Below are 8,322 nucleotides of genomic sequence, written 5' to 3' on the forward strand. Positions count from 1 at the left end.
CTAACAACAACAACAAGGGTTGAATATTTCATTCTAACTCATATAATTTCAAATGGCAAAGTTTCTAAAAGTTAAAAAATTTTAAAGAAGAAAGCTTATCACAGCAATAAAACAGTGATTACTCAAAGAAGGGAGTTGTATGATACTTTACAATAGCAAAAGGTCCTTGTTTGAAATTATTTCCATTTAAAGCTATTTTTCTCTCAGCTTGCTATTTTTTAGTCTAATAGATAACCGGGTTTTTTTTTTTTTTTTAATTTTCTTATCCTGAAAATAAATTTTATTTAATTTTCAATTCCATCACTTTTCATACTAAATTATCATGTTTTAATTAGTTCACTTGTTTAATTGGATTATGCTTAATTAGTTTTAAAGAGCTTTAGGCAAGACAAAAGAACTAGGTTAACATATTTAAAACCCAAAGGAAATGCTTCTTTCCTGTACCAGTAACTTTATAGTTTAGTTCTTTAAATCATTTTATTGATAAGTTTTCGAAACCGCTCATTCAGAATGATCTAACAAAAATCTATCAATAAGGCCATGTCTCCTTGCACTAGCCCTAAATACCCAAGAGAGAGATGTAATATTTTACCTTCTCCCAGAATATTTATCCGTAAATATTTAAGCCATAATTTAATAGCAAATTGTTGTCAATAGGGAACTCATTATGAGGCAGTGTGAGGCAAAGAAAATGTAAGAGATCGGGAGAGAAGTTAGACAGAAACCGGACTGGACAGAGTCAGAGAGACAAGACAAAAGGAAACAAGAGAACACTACTAACAATGTTCAAAGACTATGAAAGATTGAGCTAATTGAAGGGTAATAAGTGTTAATATTAATAAAATAATAAGATAAAAAGAAAAAAGAGACAGAGAGAATGATGGAAACAAAAAATAACTTATAAAAGAAGAAAATCATGTAAGAAGTGAGAAAAGGTGGAATCAAAATACAGAGTCTATGGAACTTACATTTATGGTAGAAAGAGTTGTAACTGCATGAGTGAATGGGGGTTATTACATATCTGACATGTTCTATCCAATGATTGATCAATGGGAACATATATAATCACAAATTTATACTGATAGATCCATCATGACAAACAATACATCAAAAATGCTATAATTTAAAAACAGTCTACATGTAGTTATTTTTGCTAAAATATTGCATGTTTGTATGAAAAAGACATGTTATTTTGTATACTCAAAATCAAACACTCCCCAAATACAAGACAGCAAAATTAGTAATTAGTTATTGCCCTTGTTCAGGAACTGGATATGCTCTATATAAAATAGATCAAGCTATGAATTAATTTGAAAAATTGAAAGGTAATTTACTTAAAAATAGTAAATCAAATTATTTCTCTTTCTGCTTTTCTTTAACACTTGTTAAAATGTATGCATAGAGTTCCGTATATAGTCTCTTACAACTAATACTAAAAATAATCAAATAAAAATAGTGTACATATGTATTAAAATATGTGGCATTATTATCACGTACTTCAAGGAAATGTGATGAGTTCATGATCTGACAAATTCAACAGAGTAATTGAAAGTAAAATTTGAAAAATACCATCTCATAATATAATAATAAATACTCTATTGATCCTCTTATTTACCATCATTGCAAATTGATTTTTCAATTTTGAAAATGGAATATGATAAATCTTATTATTTTATTCATACATCTTGTGATTTAAAATAGAAGCTGTTCATATCAGTAGATTTTGGAAATAACTTTGAGCAGTGACTCATATTTGAATATAAATTATCATTTCCTTGAACCTTGTAATTAGATTCCACAGACATGTATAAAAAATTTTAGGTTAAAACAGCTGAAATGTTTTTTCTCTATCTTTATAATTAACTATTGATTTAGGTTCTTGCACTACCTAGGGAAGCCCTGGTGGCACAGTGGTTAAGCTCTCAGCTGATAATCAAAATGGGCTTTTCGAATCCACCAACCAAACCAGGGAAGAAGGAAGTGGCAGTTGGTTTCTACTCAGTTGGTTTTAATTCTACTCTGTCCCACTGGGTCGCTCTGAGTCAGAATAGGCTGGACAGAAATGGATTAACCTAGCACATCTTGGAAAACTAATGCAATTTCTCTGATCTGTAGGTTCTTTGTTTAAAAATTAGAAGAATACTAAATCATTGCTGCTCTGACCAGGGATATCTTCTGGAAACTTGTGTGAAATGCAGACTCACAGGCCCCACCCCAAGTGACTGGATTGGAAGGTGCGTTTTGACAACAACCCTAGGTAATTGACATGCTGAGTAGTACTTGAGACCCTGAGATCTAAAAAAAAAAAAAAAAAAACCTTATCTAGATGACCTTAAAACCCTTTTCTCTGTAAATGAAGTATGGCCGAGGTATAGACCACTTTACTTTATAGACACATTTTCAGTCCATATATACTCTCTGATACTGAATACACAGTGAAAACTGAGATTGATGGAGTATAGGACATTTGTTGAGTTTAAGAGTGTGATTCGTGGTGAAGAAAGGGAGAAAAAGGTAATGCTGAGTGAAGTTACTAAAGTGGAAGGAAGCTTCATGTGTCTTAGATAAAGGAAGCAGTTTGCCTAAGTGCATTGCTGGATATAGAAATATTTCTGGGTGTGAACTATGTATTCATGTAATGGAGAACTTTGAATATCACATTAATGAGTTTAAACATGAAAAATCAAGACCCACAGTAAAATTGTGAAAAGAGGAAAAAAAAATTTGAAACCATTTTTTTTTTCAAATTCTTATAGTTTATTTCTGAAGACTATTTTAAAAAATATTGCGGTGAAATGTATATAACAAATCATTTATCATTTCAACAATTTGCACATGCAATTCAGTGACATCAATTGTCAGTCATATGGTGAAACTATAAAAACTATTCATTTCCAAATGCATGCAATCTTTAAGAGAAATTCAGTATCCACTATTGCACTTGCCTATTTTAAATATTTCATATAAGTAGGATCATACAATATCTGTCCTTTCGTGTGACTTATTTCACTCACTGTTACATTTTCGAGGTCTATTCGTGTCTTAGCAGGTATCTTAACTTTATTTCTCTTTATGAATGGATAATATCCCATTGTATGTATGTATCACATTTTATTCATCTATTCATCTGTTAACAGACACTTGGGTACTTTTGAGCACAAAGCCTAGGAATTAGAGGAACAATTGGGAAGCTATTACTGTCAAATATGCATGTGAAAGGAACCTATGTTTGGAAGGCAGATTTTTGAACAAAGACAAAATTATACATTTTTATTCAAGGACCATGCACAAAAAGTCGCCTTAGAAAATACTGAGTCCAAATGAAATGCAGTCAGTCCTTGTGGGTTTAGATTTAATTTACGGCTGAAACAAATGCATGGTGATGCCTAGAACAGGCTGATAGGAGCAGAGAGGCTGGATTTGAATCTTGTATCTTAAATTTACAATCTTTGCAAAAAAGATAAAATTATTTGCAGATTAGTGTCCTAAACTGATACTTGGTTATAGTAACAAATGACTTACTGCTGCATTAAATTAACAGATACTAACCATTCACTCCTCTGGGTACAGAAGAGGCATTCATAAATGTAAGAAAATGTCTGAATATCTACATTCAGTTCACTCTCTTTCAAGAATTCATTTATTTTCATTTTTCTAGGAGTGTGTAATTTGTTTCAAAGTCTTTCAGTCTTGAGTCTCTGTTTCCTGCTTTATTTCAGTACCACAATGGGCACAGACAATGGAACTGTCTTCCAGGAATTTCTTCTGTTGGGCTTTCCAGGCTCCCAAGACCCTTCAGCTCTCTCTCTTCATGTTTTTTCTAGTGATGTACATCCTCCCAGTCGGTGGTAATGTTGCTATCTTAACGTCGGTGAGTCCCTCTCACCAGCTCCACAGCCCCGTGTACTTCTTTCTGAGTAAACTCTCTTTCCTGGAGATTTGGTATACCACAGCTGCAGTCCCCAAGACCCTGGCCATCCTCCTGGGGAAAAGCCAGACCATATTGTTCACTGGCTGCCTTTTGCAGATGTACCTTGTTTTCTCATTAGGCTGCACAGAATACTTCCTCCTGGCAGCCAGGCTTACCACTGCTCTCTTGCCATCTGCTATCCTCTACACTATGGTGCCATCATGAGCAGCTTGCTTTCAGTGCAGCTGGCCCTAGGTTGCTGGGTCTGTGGATTCCTGGCCATTACAGTGCCCACAGCCCTCATCAGTGACCTCTCTTTCTGTGGCCCACATGCCATCAATCACTTCTTCTGTGACATTGCCCCCTAGATTGCCCTGGCCTGTACCAGCACACAGGTAGTGGAGCTCATGGCCTTTGTGATTGTTTTTGTGGTAATTTTAAGTTCCTGCCTCATCACCCTGGTGTCCTATGTCTTCATCATTAGCACCATCCTCAGGATCCCCTCAGCCAGCGGCTGGAGCAAAGCCTTCTCCACATGCTCCTCTCATCTAGCCGTGGTGCTCATGTGGTATGGATCTACCATGTTCCTTCATGTCCGAACCTCAATCAAGGACACCTTAGATCTGACCAAGGCCGTCACTGTCCTGAACACTGTGGTGACTCCAGTTCTAAACCCGTTCATCTATATGCTCTGTAACAAGAAAGTAAGAGAAACAGTGCTAAAGAAATGGAAGAGAAAATAAATTGCCTGTAACATAACAAATCTCCTGTAAATTGTGTCCAGATGTATAGAGGTCTCAAGTAAGAATATGAGAAAACAAAGTAAACCATCCATGATAGCCAACCCATTGTCATAGAGTTGATTAAGGCTCATGGGGGACCCTACGTACAGGGAAGGGGGAAAAAAAGGTGAAAAACAACAAAAAACTGAGTAAATTGGTGCTACTGTTTTTGATGTAAGCAGACTTTGTTTTTTAAGGAGAATTTTGTCCTTGAGTTCCATTTATAAAATTAGGAGCACATGCAGTGAGAAGGATATTTTACGAAACAGATTATACATTCTTGTCCTTTTTAAAGTTTTTCTTTTTATCACAAAAGTGAACAATTTAAGAATAATGATATTTATGAATGATGAGGTGTGAGAAATAGGAAAAGTTTAAACAAAATGATAAATGAAATTGAAACATACAGTTATTTCAGCATAATTTTTTTGGATAAAATATAATAAAATAGATACATATGAAATTAGGAACTGCAAGTATAATGTGCCGCATTTGTTTAACAAGTTTACTAAGCTATCCAAAATGTGGGTGATGAATAGTAAAAAGTAGATAATCAGGATGGGGGAAGGTTTGGCTATGACAGTAGAAGCCCTTTGCATAAAAGTTTTGTCCTTGTTTGTTGTGTGCCATGGAGTCTATTTTTGACTCATAGAGACCAAAAGAGTGATGAGCTTCTGATTGTTAGTCCACGCAAGTCACCAAGGGCATGGCATCCTGTGGCTTCAGAGGAAAAACAATGTACTGCTAATTATAGTAGTTAACTGATTTTTCTCCAAAGGGGATCATTCCTTAGGGAACCAAGGTATGACCCTTTTTAATCATCAACACATGAAGGGTTCGTTTCCCTCCATCTGAACACTTTTCTACGGCTCTGGGTTAGAAGAAGCAGACCAGGGATCTATAGTCTGAACCAGGCTGCAGCTCTATTCTACATGTCCCATTCTTCTTTGGTTTACACCTATGCAATGAGGGTGCTTTCTCGTAGGAGAAAAGCCTTTATGCTGAATAGCAGCTATTCACTTAACCTTGTTTTCATTATTTGAAACTCCTTCCAAGTCCCCAATTAAAAATGGAGTGGAAGAGGGGTTTGAGGGAAATACGAAAAAATATTTCGTTGTATCAGTGATGAATAGTATTATTCAAAAAGCATGTCTATGTTGAAGATCTACCTCTTGTGGTATAAAAATGAATCAAATTATACATGGTCCGCTTCCCTACTTTATTCACTGTGAGGACAAGGTTCAAATTCATGACTAAATATTCAATATTTCTAAGCTTATTTAATGGGAACTTCTAAATAACTAAAACTACTGGTGTAAACTTGCTCACTTCCCTTGAAGACAAATAGCATTTATATTTCCAAAGGTGAGTCACCGACTCTCAAGACCACAAAAGCAATGTCTAGTATCACTCTCAATAAAAGTTACCTTCAACACATTTTCCCACATCTGCTCTTCATCTCCCTACAGTAAAAACAAGGAGAGAGCAGTTTTAGTTTTAAAGTGGATAAGTCAGTTTGACGTGGAATTGTATCCAAGATTTAATGTTAAGTGAAGAAAATCATTAGGAATATACAGAATAAAATTTACTAAATCAGGTATTTCCTTTCTATGTTAATGAGCTCTACCTAAATGTAATTTTGCAGTACATATGTGATATACTTTCGACTTAGATTTTTTTTTTTTTTGGCAATTAAAATAATTTTTGTCTTTAAACTGGTTTATTATGAACAATTTACATTAAAGTAAAACACATAAAGTGCTCATTCATAAAAACAAAACAAGTTTTTAGGTTTTATTTGTGTGTGGTTAAAGTGAAAGTTTACAGTTCAAGTTAGCTTCCCATATAAAAATTTATACACACGTTGTTATGTGACCCTAGTTGCTCTCCCTATAATGTGACAGCACACTCCTCCTTTCTACCCTGTATTTCCCGTGTCCATTCAACCAACTCTTGTCCCTCTCTGCCTTCTCATCTCACCTGCAGACAAAGATTAGACTGGAAGCACACTCTTCACAAGTATCATTTTGTGACTTATATATAGCCCAGTCTAATCTTCGTCTGAAGAGTTGACTTCAGGGAATGGTTTTAGTTTTGGGCTAACAGACAGTCTGGGGGCCATGTCTTCCGGGGTCCGTCCCTCTAGTTGCAGCCAGACCATTAAGTCTAGTCTTTTTACTAGAATTTGAGTTCTGCACCCCCTTTTCTCCTGCTCCATCAGGGTCTCTTGGGCTCATATTTTCCTTTTGACTTTGGGGTTCTTCATTCTCCTTTGCTCCAGGTGGGTTGGGATCAATCCATGGATCTTAGATTGCCTCTTGTTGGCTTTTAAGACCCCAGATGCCACTCAGCAAAGTGGGTTGCAGAACATTTTCTTATAAAATTTGTAATGTCAGTTGACCTAGATGTCCCCTGGAACCATGGTCCCCGGGCCCCTGCCCCTGCTACTCTGTCCCTCGAAGTCTTTGGTAGTATTCAGAAAACATCCTAGCTTTTGATTTAGTACAGTTGTGCTGACTTCTCCTGTAATGTCCCCTCACACAGTTGTGGAGGCTGGAAAGTCCCAAGTCTGTGAGCCAGACTGGAAGCCTCTCCTGACTCACATAGCTGCAGGGGCTCACAAACCCAATATTGGCAGGTAAAATGGCAAGCCACTGGTTTACAGACTGCAGAGGCTGACGTATCCCAAGAAAGGAAGGTAAGCTGCTAGCTCAAGTCCCAAGAACTGGAGGTCAGATGAACAGGCTCCAGGTGCAGGATCCAGAGTGGTCAAAAGCCAGTGGGCCTTGCCAGAATGTCCATCTATATTGGATGCAGGCCACACCCCCAAGGAAACGCCCTTTCAACTACTTGGTTACTCACATTGTAGAGGTGATCACATTATATCAGATCTCATCATGGAGGTGATTACATTATTATTTGAACACCAAACTACATCATTACTGCCAAACCACTGAGAATCATGGCCCAGTCAAGCTGGCACACAACCTTAATGATCACATGTGGCAAAATAATGAATTTGGATCCCTACCTCACAAAATATATGAAAATTAATTCAAAATGGATCAAGTACCTAAATATAAGAGCTAAATCTGTAAAATTTTTAGAAGAAAAATAAAGTTAAATATTCAGTACCTCATACATGGCAATGGATTCTCATATATGACATCAAAAGCCTATGCAATTAAGGTAAATATAGATAAAATGAACATTACCAACAAACAAATATGAAGCTATTTGTACATCAAAGGACACTATCAAGAAAGTTAAAATAACCTATGTAATAGAACAAAGTAGTTGGAAATTACATATCCAATAAGAGTTTGATATTTAGGGGAAGTCAGAACAGGTGGACTAATCTAAAAGCTAAGAAGTTTCCTAAAAGCAACCAAATACTTTGAGAGACAGGGTAGCGGGGGGGGGAGGGGAGTCTGGGGACCATGATTTCAGGGGACATCCAGATCAACTGGCATAACGAAGTGTATTAAGAAAACGTTCTGTATCCCATTTTGGTGAGTGGCATCTGGGATTGTAAAAGCAAGTGGCCATTTAAGATGCATCGATTGGTCTCAATGCACCTGGAGCAAAGGAGAATGACAAACACCAAAGACACAAGGAAAATATGAGAGA

The 8,322-nt window shown here is 36.4% G+C and overlaps 1 pseudogene; it reads left to right on the forward strand.

The window, feature by feature from the left end:
- Positions 1 to 3,726: 3,726 nt before the first annotated feature.
- Positions 3,727 to 6,337, forward strand: LOC135229429 (olfactory receptor 6F1-like; annotated as a pseudogene).
- The last annotated feature ends 1,985 nt before the right edge of the window (positions 6,338 to 8,322 follow it).

The sequence above is a fragment of the Loxodonta africana genome, unplaced genomic scaffold, assembly GCF_030014295.1.
Source record: "Loxodonta africana isolate mLoxAfr1 unplaced genomic scaffold, mLoxAfr1.hap2 scaffold_29, whole genome shotgun sequence".
Classification (NCBI taxonomy): Eukaryota; Metazoa; Chordata; class Mammalia; order Proboscidea; family Elephantidae; genus Loxodonta; species Loxodonta africana.